The sequence below is a fragment of the Arvicola amphibius genome, chromosome 11, assembly GCF_903992535.2.
Source record: "Arvicola amphibius chromosome 11, mArvAmp1.2, whole genome shotgun sequence".
In the NCBI taxonomy this organism is placed as follows: Eukaryota; Metazoa; Chordata; class Mammalia; order Rodentia; family Cricetidae; genus Arvicola; species Arvicola amphibius.
Window position 1 is genome coordinate 53,765,346 of NC_052057.2, and position 14,900 is coordinate 53,780,245.

Consider the following 14,900-nt stretch of genomic DNA (forward strand, 5'->3'; position numbering starts at 1 on the left):
GTCCTACTTGGGAGGTCCTAGAGAGTGGGATGTCTGTCCGTCTGGTGGGCCCTGTGGCCAACAACTCACTTTTAAGATTCCCTCAGTATTGGACCAAGTTGTGTTCCAGGATTCCACTGAGCTCGCAAGCAAACAGGCAGATGTTGGGGCACGGTGAGTTGTGGAATAGCCCACCTGCAGGAATATTTCCTGTTGGCTCCCAGTTCCCCTCAGTCCTCCTAGTTCAATAACTAACAGACTCTTTCTATACTCTTCTTTAAGAATTTGGATATTTGATGTTTTATTTATATCAGTACCATCAGGACCATGAAAAAACACAAGAATCAAAAAATATTCAATGATATTTGAGACTCAAATTTATTTCACAGTGCAAGCACTCAGGTTTATTAACACTTTTGTCCACCTTTTTTTCTCCCTGCATACTAGTTCCTCACTGAGGGTCTAAACAGGTACATAAGTCTACCCAGAAAGTCCAGGGCTCCTCTCAACTGCTTAATGATCTTACAATTGTTTTCTAAAATCAACTTTAAAAATATTTATTCTGTCAGGTTTGGTTCCTGTCTTAGAATAAGCACAATATAGTGTGTGTTCATGGAAATGGAGGTCATGCTACTAGCAATGCTGGCAGAGTAAAATATCAATGCAGAATTCACAGCTTATTAAACAGGATTTCAGCTTGTAAATAGCTATCAATTTCAAGAATATTTGCTATCAGTGAAATCAAAAAGAAGCAAAAGCACCAACTTGTTTTATTGCAAGAATATCTTGGAATTTATTCACAAATGAATTTCCAAAGTTACAAAATCTGACACAGATGAGAGCCAAAGAGGCAAAAGTTCTTTCTCAATAGTGAGATCAAAGTGACATGGGTTAGATTAACCTGGAAGTCACTTATCATGTTCTCCCTTAAGTGAAAATTCTTGCTGTAAGCACAATGCTTGTGCCATTGCTTTATTGTGAATAAGGGGATAGGATCATATCTACTTGAAAAATTTTAGGGTCCTAACATAAAAACTACCTGATTTGTTCATAAAAACCAATGTATTCTGATGACGTCATGCTGATTTACAAATACATCTCTAAATTATATTTCCAATTTTGTGATGTATCTGTCATGAATGATGGATAGATGCTGTCTGATGTACATGCAAGTTGTTGGCTAGAAACTGCTGAAAACAAAGACCCTACCTCTGGAGCAACAGTGACGAGCATAGATGGTTAGAGACTGTGGAACACTCAGTCAGGCTTCACCTAAATATGGATGAGTAATATAAAGGATGGCACTTAAGAATCTCAGTGAGTCAACCCTCTGCACATTTAACCAACCATAAACAGAAAATATTTTAATGAATGTGTGCTGAATAAACACAGACTTTAACCTAGGCATTCTTCACATAATACAGTGTGACTATAAGTTTTAATTCATATTGGGTGTTATAATTATTATAGTTTTGTTTTCTATTGCTGCAACAACAAGCTGTATGTGGAAAACATCTTATTTCAGCTCATAATTTTAGGTTACAGTTCTTCTTTACAGGGATGTCAAGGCAGGAACTTCAAACATCTAATCATATCACATCTACAGTCACAGCAGAGAAAATAAATGCACATTGGATGCCTTCTACTGTTTAGCTTGTTCTCTGTACTACAGTGTACAATTTCCAGCCTAGGGAATGATACCACACACAAGAATTTCATCTTCTCACATCAATTAACAATGAAGAAAATCCACCCAGAGAGGCACCTAGGGGACTATCTGATATATAGACATACCCTAGGACATGAGATTCTTCCCTGATGATCTTAGTCTGTCTCAAGTTGACAATCCAAGCTAACTATACAATAACTAATTTAGAAATGATTCCAAATATCTAGGAGGATGCTAGTAGCCTAAATACAAATTATGCAGAGTTTTATATATGGGACTAGAACATCTGCAATGCTGAACTTTGTGTTTCCAAAACCCATTGCTTATGGTTAGAGAAGGATGACTACATTAATGGCTTGCCTATATCTTACCACAGTCACCTCAGTACTCTTGGTGTCCTCAGTGTTTTTTCCTCTCTCATAGTCTATAAGCAGGGAATTTGTAATATATATATTTCAACAATATTAATTTTGAATTGGATAGATTTATCTGGTTATGTGTGAGAAGTTCTAAGGAATTTGGTAAAAAGATCCTAGGTGATGAAGAAACCAATGTAAAAACTGTATTTATTTATTTACTTATATTTTGCCACACACCGCATCCCCGTGTCTGCGCTTGGTGCACTTAAACCCAGTTACCAAGTTTCTGGCAAGGGGCTGGAGGTTAAAATACACAGACACAGACAGACAGAAAGACAACGACATGGGTCATCCTTGAATTCCCCAAGAATGCCCCCTTTATTGTGTTCAGGGGCAGATTATATGGAGATAGCCATGCCCCAGCCAAACCCACCAGAAACCACTCTCCTGCCATCAGGAACTACTGAAGGTCGCACGCTTAGAGCAGCTGTAGGCACTCAGATCAGGGGATTACAAGAAATTCAAGATCTGGGGTCTCACTGCTCCCAACAATTTTTATATTTTTTTAATTAAAAATTTCCACCTCCTCCCATTTCCCTCCCCCCTCCTCCTCCCCATCCCTCTCCAGCCCAAAGAGCAGTCAGGTTTCCCTGCCCTGTGGGAAATCCAAGGTCCTCCCCCCTCCATCCAGGTCTAGGAAGGTGAGCATCCAAACAGATTAGGCTCCCACAAAGCCAGTACATGCAGTAGGATCAAAACCCAGTGCCATTGTCCTTGGCTACTCAGTCAACCCTCATTATCTGCCATGTTCAGAGAGTCCAATTTGATCACATGCTCCATCAGTCCAAGTCCAGCTCAACTTGGTTAGCTCCCATTAGATTAACCCCACAGTCTCAGTGAATGGGCACAGTCCTCACGGCCCTCACTTCCTTGCTCATGTTCTCTCTCCTTTTGCTCCTCATTTGGACCTTGGGAGCTCAGTCCAGTGCTCCACCAGCAATAGATGATTGTTCACTTACTCCACATCCTCTCCAGCAAAGGCTATCATTGGTTTTTGATTTTAGGCATTCTGACAGGTTTAAGATGGTATCTCAGTGTTGTTTTGATTTGCATTTCCCTGATCGCTAAGGAGGTTGAGGATGACCTTAAGTGTCTTTTGAACTTTTGAATTTCTTCTGTTGAGAATTATCTGTTCAGTTCAGTGCCCCATTTTTTAAATTGGGTTAATTAGTATTTTAAAGTCTAGTTTCTTGAGTTCTTTATATATTTTGGAGATCAGACCTTTGTCTGTTGCAGGGTTGGTGAAGATCTTCTCCCAGTCAGTAGTCAGTAGGTTGCCTTTTTGTCTTTTTTTTAAATCTTTTTTTTCTCATTTTTTTATTAAAAATTTCCATCTCCTCCCCTCCTCCTCCTCCTTTTCTCCCCCTCCCTTCCACCCATACCCCCACACCGCCCCTCTCCAAGCCAAAGAGCCATCAGGGTTCCCTTTACTATGTTAAGTCCAAGGTCCTCCCAGCTCCCCCTAAGTCTAGGAAGGTGAGCAACCAAACTGACAAGGCTCACAGTGAGCCCGTCCATGCTGTAGAGTTCATGCTCATAGCCGTTGTCCTTGGTTTCTCAGTCCTCCTCCACCATCAGCCACATTCAGAGAGTTCGGTTTGGTCCCCTGTTCCATCAGTCCCATTCCAACTGGACTTGGTGGTCTCCCGTTAGATCTGTCCCACCGACTCAATGGGTAAACGCACTCCTCACGGTCCAGACTTCCTTGCTCATGATCTCCCTACTTTTGCTCCTCATCAGAACCTTGGTAGCTCAATCCGGTACTTCTATGTGGGGCTCTGTCATTATTTATTTATTCTGTATACAATATATGCCTGCAGGTCAGAAGAGGGCACCAGACCTCATTACAGATGGTTGTGAGCCACCAACCATGTGGTTGCCGGGAATTGAACTCAGGACCTTTGGAAGAGCAGGCAATGCTATTAACCTCTGAGCCATCTCTCCAGCCCCGCCTTTTTGTATTAATGACAGTGTCATTTGCTTTACAGAAGCTTCTCAGTTTTAGAAGGTCCCATTTATTCAATGTTGCGCTTATTGTCTGTGCTGCTGGGGTCTCCTGTGCCCATATGTTGTAGAGTACTTCCCACTTTCTCTTCTATCAAATTCAGTGTGTTCAGATTGATATTGAGGTCTTTAATCCATTTGGACTTGAGTTTTGTGCATGGTGATAGTTACGGATATATTTTCATTCATCTACAGGTTGACATTCAATTATGCCAGCACCATTTGTTGAAGATGTTTTCTTTATTCCATTGTATACTTTTAGCTCCTTTGTCAAAAATCAGGTGTTCATAGGTTTGTGGGTTAAGATCTATGTCTTCTATCAAATTCCATTGGTCGACTTCTCTCTTTTATGCCAATACCAAGCTGTTTTCAATACTGTAGCTCTGTATTAGAGTTTGAAGTCAGGGATGGTAATGCCTCCAGAAGTTCCTTTATTGTATAAGATTGTTTTGGCTATTCTGGGTTTTTTTGTTTTTCCACATAAAGTTAATTATTGTTCTCTCAAGGTCTGTGAAGAATTTTGTTGGGATTTTGATCGGGATTGCATTGAATCTATAGATTGCTTTTGGTAGAATTGCCATTTTTACTAGTTGATCCTCCCAATCCAAGAGCAAGGGAGATTCTTCCATTTTTCTGGTATCCTCTTCAATTTCTTTCTTCAAAGACTTAAAGTTCTTGTCAAATAGATCCTTCACTTCCTTGGTTAGAGTTACCCCAAGATATTTTATGCTATTTGTGGCTATCGTGAAAGGCGATGCTTCTCTGATTTCCCTCTCTGCTTTTTTATCTTTTTTTTTTATTTTTTTTATTTTTTTTTCATGGTTTATTTTTTTTTTCTCTCATGGTTTATTTTTTTTTTATATTTAAAAATTTCCATCTCCTTCTCTCCTCCTCCCCCCTCCCTCCCCTCCTCCTCCCCCTTCCCTCCCCTCCTTCTCCTCCTTCCCTCCCCTCCCCACCACCCATAACTCCCCTCCCTCCCTCTCATGGTCAAGGAGCCATCAGGGTTCCCCACTCTATGCTAAGACCAAGGTCCTCCCAACTCCCCCCAGGTCCAGGAAGGTGATCGACCAAGCTGAGAAGGCTCCCACAGAGCCCGTCCATGCAGAAGAATCAGAGCCCAGAGCCATTGTCCTTTGCTTCTCAGTCAGCCCCCGCTGTTGGCCACATTCAGAGAGACGGGTTTGGTCGCATGATCCATCAGTCCCATTCCAACTGGAGTTGGTGATCTCTCATTAGTTCTGTCCCACCGTCTCCATGAGTGAACGCACCCCTCTCGTTCCTGACTTTCTCCCTCATGTTCTCGCTCCTTCTGCTCCTCATCAGGACCTTGGGAGCTCAGTCCAGTGCTCCAATGTGGGGCTCAGTCACCTTCCCCATCTGTCGCCAGCTGGAGGTTCCCTCACGGTCCTGACTTTCTTTCTCATGTTCTCTCTCCTTCTGCTCCTCATCAGGACCTTGGGAGCTCAGTCCGGTGCTCCAATGTGGGGCTCTGTCATTTTCTTCATCTATCGTCAGGTGGAGGTTCTATGGTGATATGCAAGAAATTCATCAGTATGGCTATAGGAACTGGCCTTTTCAGGCTCCCTCTCCTCAGCTGCCCTAGGAACTAACTGGGGGCGTCTCCCTGGAAACCTGGGAACCCCTCTAGGGTCAAGTCTCTTGACAACCCTCAGGTAGTTCCTTAAATTAAGATATATGCTTCCCTGCTCCCATATCCACCCTTCCTATATCCCAAGCACCCCATTCCTCCGAGCTCCCCCCGTTCTCCCCTTCACACTTTTCTCTCCCCATCTTCCCTTGGCCCAGTCTTGCCCAACCCTCAAGTTCACAATTTTGCCTGGCGATCGTGTCTACTTCAAATATCCAGGAGGATTACTATATCTTTTTTGGGAGTTCACCTTCTTATTATCTTCTCAGGGATCCCAAATTTATAGGCTCGATGTCCTTTAATTATGGCTAGAAACCGATTATGAGTGAGTACATCCCATGTTCATCTTTTTGGGTCTGGGTTACCTCACTCAGAATAGTGTTTTCTATTTCCATCCATTTGCCTGCAAAATTCAAGATGTCATTTTTTTTTTACCGCTGAGTAGTATTCTAGCATGTATATATTCCACAGTTTCTTCATCCATTCTTCCACTGAAGGGCATCTAGGTTGTTTCCAGGATCTGGCTATTACAAATAATGCTGCTATGAACATAGATGAGCATATGCTTTTGTTGTATGATTGGGCATCTCTTGGGTAGATTCCCAATAGTGGAATTGCTGGGTCCTGGGGTAGGTTGATCCCGAATTTCCTGAGAAACTGCCACACTGCTTTCCAAAGTGGTTGCACAAGTTTGCATTCCCACCAGCAATGGATGAGTTGTACCCCTTACCCCACAACCTCTCCAGCAAAGGGTATTATTGGTGTTTTGGATTTTAGCCAATCTGACAGGTGTAAGATGATATCTCAAAGTTGTTTTGATTTGCATTTCCCTGATAGCTAGGGAGGTTGAGCAAGACCTTAAGTGTCTTTTGGCCATTCGAACTTCTTCTGTTGAGAATTCTCTGTTCAGTTCAGCGCCCCATTTTTTAATTGGGTTAATTGGCATTTTACCGTCTAGTCTCTTGAGTTCCTTATATATTTTAGAGATCAGACCTTTGTCAGTTGCAGGGTTGGTGAAGATCTTTTCCCAGTCAGTAGGCTGCCTTTGTGTCTTAGTGACAATGTCCTTTGCTTTACAGAAGCTGCTCAAATTCAGGAGGTCCCATTTATTCAATGTTGCCCTTAAAGTCTGTGCAGCTGGGGTTATGCATAGGAAACGGTTCCCTGTGCCCATTTGTTGTAGAGTACTTCCCACTTTCTCCTCTATCAAGCTCAATATGTTCAGATTAATATTGAGGTCTTTAATCCATTTGGACTTGAGTTTTGTACATGGTGATAGATATGGATCTACTTTAATTCTTCTAGAGGTTGACATCCAGTTATGCCAGCACCATTTGTTGAAGATGCCCTCTTTCTTCCATTGTGTACTTTTGGCTCCTTTATCAAAAATCAGGTGTTCATAGGTTTGTGGTTTAAGATCCGGGTCTTCTATATGATTCCATTGGTTGACTTCTCTGTTTTTATGCCAATACCAAGCTGTTTTCAATACTGTAGCTTTGTAATAGAGTTTGAAGTCAGGGATGGTAATGCTTCCAGAAGAACCTTTATTATATAAGATTTTTTTAGCTATCCTGGGTTTCTTGTTTTTCCATATAAAGTTGATTATTGTCCTCTCAATCTCTGTGAAGAATTTTAATGGGACCTTGATTGGGATTGCATTGAATCTATAGATTGCTTTTGGTAGAACTGCCATTTTTACTATGTTGATCCTCCCAATCCAGGAGCAGGGGAGATCCTTCCATTTTCTGGTATCCTCTTCAATTTCTTTCTTCAAAGACTTAAAGTTCTTGTCAAATAAATCCTTCACTTCCTTGGTTAGAGATACTCCCAGATATCTTATGTTATTTGTGGCTATTGTGAAAGGTGATACTTCTCTGATTTCCCTCTCTGCTTCCTTATCCTTTGTGTATAGGAGGGCGACTGATTTTTTGGAGTTGATCTTGTAACCTGCCACGTTACTGAAGGAGTTTATCAGCTGTAGGAGTTCTTTGGTGGAGTTTTTGGGGTCGCTTATGTATACTATCATATCATCTGCAAATAATGAAAGTTTAACTTCTTCCTTTCCAAATTGAATCCCCTTGATTCCCTTATGTTGTCTTATTGCTATTGCTAGAACTTCAAGCACTATATTGAAGAGATAAGGAGAGAGTGGACATCCTTGTCGTGTTCCTGAATTTAGTGGGATAGCCTTGAGTTTCTCTCCATTTAATTTGATGTTAGCTGTCGGCTTGCTGTAAATAGCTTTTATTATATTTAGGAATGACCCTTGTATCCCTAATCTCTCCAAGACCTTTATCATAAAAGGGTGCTGAATTTTGTCAAATGCTTTTTCAGCATCTAATGAGATGACCATATGTTTTTTTTTCCTTCAGTTTATTTATATGATGGATTACATTGATAGATTTTCGTATGTTGAACCAGCCCTGCATCTCTGGGATGAAGCCTACTTGATCGTAATGGATAATTTTTCTAATGTGTTCTTGGATTCGGTTTGCCAGTATTTTTATTGAGAATTTTTGCGTCAATGTTCATGAGTGAGATTTGCCTGTAATTCTCTTTCTTGGTTGAGTCTTTGTGTGGTTTAGGTATCAGTGTAACTGTAGCTTCATAGAAGGAATTTGGCAGTGACTCTTGTGTTTCTATATTATGAAATACCTTAAGGAGTATAGGTATTAGGTCTTCTTGAAAGTTCTGGTAGAATTCCGCATTGAAACCATCTGGTCCTGGGCTCTTTTTGGTAGGGAGGTTTCTGATAACAGTTTCTAATTCTTCGCGACTAACAGGACTATTTAGAGCATTTATCTGGTCCTGGTTTAACTTTGGTATATGGTATTTATCTAAAAAACTGTCCATTTCTTTTACATTTTCCAATTTTGTGGCATACAGTCTTTTGTAGTAAGATCTAATGATTCTCTGAATTTCCTCTGTGTCTGTGGTTATGTCCCCCTTTTCATTTCTGATCTTATTAATTTGCGTGTTCTCCCTCTGCCGTTTGAGTATTTTGGCTAAGGGTTTGTCAATCTTGTTGATTTTCTCCAAGAACCAGCGTCTTGTTTCATTGATTCTTTGGATTGTTTTCTGTGTTTCTATTTTGTTGATTTCTGCCCTCAGTTTGATTATTTCCAGTCTTCTACTTCTCCTAGGTGAGTCTGCTTCTTTTTTTTCCAGAGCTTTCAAGTGTGCTGTTAAGTCACCAATGAGTGCTTTCTCCGTTTTCTTTAAGTGGGCACTTAGTGCTATGAACTTTCCTCTTAGCACTGCTTTCATTGTGTCCCATAGGTTTGAGTATGTTGTGTCATTGTTTTCATTAAATTCAAGAAAGACTTTAATTTCTTTCTTTATTTCTTCCTTGACCCAGGTGTGGGTCAGTAGTTGACTGTTCAGTTTCCATGAGTTTGTGGGCTTTCTGGGGGTAGCATTGTTTTTGATTTCTACTTTTAATCCATGGTGATCCGATAAGACACAGGTGGTTACTAATATTTTTCTGTAACTGTGGAAGTTTGCTTTGTTACCAAGTATATGGTCAATTTTTGAAAAGGTTCCATGAGCCACAGAGAAGAAGGTATATTCTTTCCTATTTGGGTGGAATGTTCTATAGATGTCTGTTAAGTCCATTTGGTTCATTACCTCCATTAAGTCTTTCAATTCTCTGTTAGGTTTCTGTCTGATTGACCTGTCCATTGGTGAGAGAGGAGTGTTGAAGTCTCCAACTATTAGTGTGTGTGGTTTGATGGCTGCCTTGAGTTCTAGAAGTGTTTCTTTTACATAAGTGGGAGCTTTTATATTAGGGGCATAGATATTCAGGATTGAGACTTCATTCTGATGGATTTTTCCTGTTATGAGTATAAAGTGTCCCTTTCCATCTCTTCTGATTGATTTTAGTTTAAAGTCAACTTTGTTGGAAATTAGTATGGCCACACCCGCTTGTTTCTTAGGGCCATTTGCTTGATAAACCTTTTCCCAACCCTTTACTCTGAGTAGTTGTCTGTCTTTGTGGTTGAGGTGTGTTTCTTGTAAACAGCAAAATGTTGGATTCTGTTTTCGTATCCAGTCTCTTAGCCTGTGCCTTTTTATAGGTGAATTGAGTCCATTGATATTAAGTGATATTAATGACCAGTGGTTGTTAACTTCAGTCATTTTTAGTAGTAGAGTTTGTGTGTTTCCCTTCTTCTAGTTGTGCTGGTGAAGGGTCGCTAGAAGCCTGAGTTATTGTGGGCATTGTTGGACTCCTTGGTTTGTGATTTTCCTTCTATTACTTTCTGCAAGGCTGGATTTGTGGCTGCGTATTGTTTAAATCTGTTTTTGTCCTGGAATATCTTGTTTTCTCCATCAATGGTGAATGCAAGCTTTGCTGGGTATAATAGTCTAGGCTTGCATCCATGTTCCCTTAGTGTCTGTAGCACATCTATCCAAGCTCTTCTGGCTTTCATGGTTTCCATTGAGAAATCAGGTGTAATTCTGATAGGTTTCCCTTTATATGTTACTTGACCTTTTTCCTATGTAGCTCTTAATATCGTTCTTTATTCTGTATATTTTGTGTTTTGATTATTATATGGCGTGGGGATGCTTTCTTTTGATCCAGTCTATTTGGTGTTCTGTAGGCTTCTTGTACCTTCATAGGAACATCTTCTTTAGGTTGGGGAAGTTTTCTTCTATAATTTTGTTGAATATGTTTTCTGGGCCTTTGAGTTGTAATTCTTCTCCTTCTTCTACCCCAATTATTCTTAGGTTTGGTCTTTTCATGGTGTCCCATGTTTCCTGGAAGTTTTGTGTTAAGAATTTGTTAGATTTGTTTAGTTCTTTAATCTGTGAATTTATTTCCTCTATAGTATCTTCAGAGTCCGAGATTCTTTCTTCCATCTCTTGTATTCGGTTGGAAATACTTGTCTCTGAAGTTTCTGTTCGTTTATTCAGAGTTTCCATTTCCAGTCTTCCCTCAGATTGTGTTTTCTTCATTACCTCCATTTCATTTATCAGGTCTTGTACTGTTTCCCTTACCTGTTTGATTGCTTTTTCTTGTTTTTCTTGTTTTTCTTGGGTATCTTTGAGAGATTTATTTATTTCGTCTACCTTTTTGTTTGTCATCTCCATTTCTTTATGGCAGTTTTTTACCTCCTGTTTAAGGTCCTCTATTATTTTCATAAAGTACTGTTTAAGGTCGGTTTCTTCTATATCTTCTGGGATACGGTGTTCAATTCTTGTTGTTTCGGGATGTCTGGCTTGTGGTGATGTCATGTTGCCTTTTATGTTGTTGGAGGAGCTCCTGCATTGGCGCCTGCCCATCTCTTCCTTCAAAAGGAGCCCGGAGGCGTTTGGTGTCCTAGACCAATCTTTGCTGTGACTGAAAATGGTTGGATCTCCCCAGTGCCAGAGGAGGACCTTTTCCTTGTGTCACAATCTGAAGAAGCCCGCACTCCCTTGCAGGAATCCTTAGACCTGCCTGGAGGCCAGAGTCTGATCCCTCTGGGTGGATGGCCTTAGAACAAGAGCAGGACACCTGAGAACACTAGGGAAAGCTTGGGAGACACACAGGGAAGGGAGAAACCGACACAAGCCTGCAGAGGGAAGTGGGGGTATGGGGTCTGTGCTCTCTTCCAGGGCAGATTGCCCCAGGGTCTGCATTCACTCACCAGTTCAGATGGAATGTCAGGGCACAGGGTCAGGGATTCCCGGCAGCCCAGGGACACTGTCCCGGACAAAAGGGCCAAGGTGGGGGCAGGGCGGGATGAATATCACACAGCGAACCTGGCAGCACAATCTGAAGGAGCCCGAACCCCTCTGCAGGAATCCTCAGGCCTGCCTGGAAGCCAGAGTCTGACCCCTTTGGGTGGATGGCCTTAGAACAGGAGCAGGACACCTGAGAACACTAGGGAAGGCTTGGGAGAGGCCTTCTTTATCTTTTGTTTATAGGAGGGCAACTGAGTTTTTGGAGTTGATCTTGTAACCTGCCACATTACTAAAGGTGTCTATCAGCTGTAGCATTCTTTGGTAGAGCTTTTGGGGTCGCTTATGTATACTATCATATCATCTGCAAATAAGAAAGTTTGACTCCTTCCTTTCCAATTCGTATCCCCTTGATCTCCTTATGCTGTTTTATTGCTATTGCTAGAACTTCAAGCACTATAATGAAAGGTATGGAGAGAGTTGACAGCCTTGTCTCATTCCTGATTTTAGTGGGTTGGATTTGAGTTTCTCTCCATTTAATTTAATGTTAGCTGTCAGCTTGCTGTATATTGCTTTTATTATATTTAGGAATGAACCTTGTATCCCTAATCTCTCCATGACCTTTTTCATAAAGGGATGCTGAATTTTGCCAAATGCTTTTTCAGCATCTAATGAAATGATTATATGGTTTCTTCCTACAATTTATTTATATGATGGATTACATTGATAGATTTTCATATGTTGAACCAGCCCTGAATTTTTGAGATGAAGCCTACTTGATTATAATCTATAATTTTTCTAATGTGTTCTTGGAATTATTTTGTCAGTATTTTATTGAGAATTTTTGCATTGATGTTCATCAGTGAAATTGGTCTGTTATTCTCTTTCTTGGTTAAGTCTTTGTGTGGTTTTGGTATCAGGGTGACTGTATCTTCATAAAAGGAGTTTGGCAATGACTCTTCTCTTTCTTGATGGAGGAGAGTTATCTGTCTATGTTTCTTTCATTGGTTAATTAATAAAGAAAACTGCCTTGGCCCTTTAAGAGAGGTGGAGTAGACAGAACAGAATTGTGGGAACAAGGAAGTAGAGTTGGGGAGACGCTTCAGGCATTCCCCATAGGGAGTCTCCATGCTGCTGCTCTCCGAGATGGACGCAGGTTAAGATCTCTCCTGGTAAGCCACACCTCGTGGTGCTACCCAGATTACTAAATATGGGTTAAAGAAAGATATGATAATTAGCCAATAAGAGACTGAAACTATGGGCCAGACAGTGTTTAAAAGAATACAGTTTCCGTGTAATTATTTTGGGTAAGGCTAGCCCGGTGGCGGGACACAGCCCGGGCCGGGTGGCGGGACGCAGCCTGCCGCTTCACACTACAGATTGGCGCCCAACGTGTTGGGTAAAGCTAGCCGGGTGGCGGGACGCAGCCCGCTGCTTCACACTACACTTTCTATTTTGTGAAACACATTAAGGAGTATAGGTATTAGCTCTTCTTGGAAGTTCTGGGAGAATGCTGCATTGAAACCATCAGGTCCAGGGCTTTTTTTGGTAGGGTGGTTTCTGATGACAGCTTCTAATTCCTTGGGACTTACAGGTCTATTTAAACTGTTCACCTGGTCTTGATTTAATTTTGGTATATGGTACTTATCTAAAAATGGTGTCCATTTCTTTCACATTGTCCAATTTTGTGGCATACAGGCTTTTGTAGTAAGATTTAATGATTCTCTGAATTTCCTCTGTGTCTGTGGGTATGTCCCTCTTTTCCTTTCTGATCTTGTTAATTTGCATGTTTTCTTTCTGCCATGTGATTAGTTTGGGTAGGGGATTGTCAATCTTGTTGATTTTCTCCCGGAACCAGCTTTTTCTTTCATTTATTCTTTGGATTGTTTTCTGTGTTTCTATTTTGTTGATTTTAGCCCTCAGTTTGATTATTTCCAGGCTTCTATTCCTGCTGAGTAAATCTGCTTCTTTTTTTCTAGAGCTTTCAGCTGTACTGTTAAGTTTCTAATGTGTGCTTTCTCCATTTTCTTTATGTGAGCAGTTTGTGCTATGAACGTTCCTCTTAGCACTGCTGTCATAGTGTCCCATATGTTTGGGTATGATATGTCTTTATTTTCATTGAATTCAAGGAAGACTTTAATTTCTTTCTTTATTTCTTCCTTGACCCAGGTGTGGTTCAGTAGTTGACTGTTCAATTTTCATGAGTTTGTAGGCTTTCTGGGGTTAGAATTCTAACATGAATTCTAACTTTATTTCATGGTGATCTGATAGTACACAGGTGGTTACTACAATTTCTTTGTATCTATGGATGTTTGCTTTGTTACCAATTATTTGATCAATATTTTAGAAGGTTCCATGAGAAAAGGTATATTCTTTTCTGTTTGGGTGGAATGTTCTATAGATATCTGTTAAGTTCATTTGGTTCATTACATCTGATAGTTCTCTTATTTTTCTGTTAAGTTTCTGTCTGGTTGACCTTTGCTGAGAGAGGAGTGTTGAAATCTCCTACTATTAGAGTGTGGAGTTTGATGTATGCTTTGAGTTCTAGTAATGTTTCTTTTACATATGTGGCTGCTTTTATATTAGGGGTATAGATATTCAGGATAGAGACTTCGTCCTGATGAATTGTTCCTGTTATGAGTATTAAGTGTCCATCTCTATCTCTTCTGATTGATTTTAGTTTGAAATCAATCTTTTTAGATTTTAATATAGCCACACCTGCTTGTTTCTTTGGTCCATTTGATTGGAAAACTTTTTCCCAACACTTTATTCTGAGGTAGTATCTGTCTTTGAGTTTGAGGTGTGTTTCTTATAAACAGCAGAAAGTTGATCCTGATTTCGTATCCATTCTCTTAACCTCTGCCTTTTTATAGGTGAATTGGGTCCATTGATATTAAGTGATATTAATGACCATTGGTTGTTAACTCTGGTTATTTTTTCTGGTGGTAGAGTTTGTGTGTTTCCCTTCTTTGAGTTGTGCTGGTGGAGGGTTGTCAGATGCTTGTATTAGAGGTGTTGTTGACTTCCTTGGTTTGTGATTTTCCTTGTAGTATTTTCTGTAAGGCTGGGTTTTTGGCAACGTATTGTTTAAATCTGTTTTTGTCCAGGAATATCTTGTTTTCTCCATCTATGGTGAATGCAAGCTTTGCTCGGTATAGTAGTCTGTGCTTGCATCCATGTTCTCTTAGTGTCTGCAGCAAATCTATCCATGACATTCTCGCTTTCATGGTTTCCATTGAGAAGTCAGGTATAATTCTGATAGGTTTCCCTTTATATGTTACTTGAACTTTTTCCTTTGCAGCTCTTAATATTTGTTCTTTATTCTGTATGTTTTGTCTTTTGATTATTATATGTCATGGGGATGCTTTCTTTTGATCCAGTCTATTTGGTGTTCTGTAGGCTTCTTGTACCTTCATAGGAATATCCTTCTTTAGGTTGGGGAAATTTTCTTCTATAATTTTGTTTAATATATTTTCTGTGCCTTTTAGCTATAATTCTTCTCCTTCTTCCATCC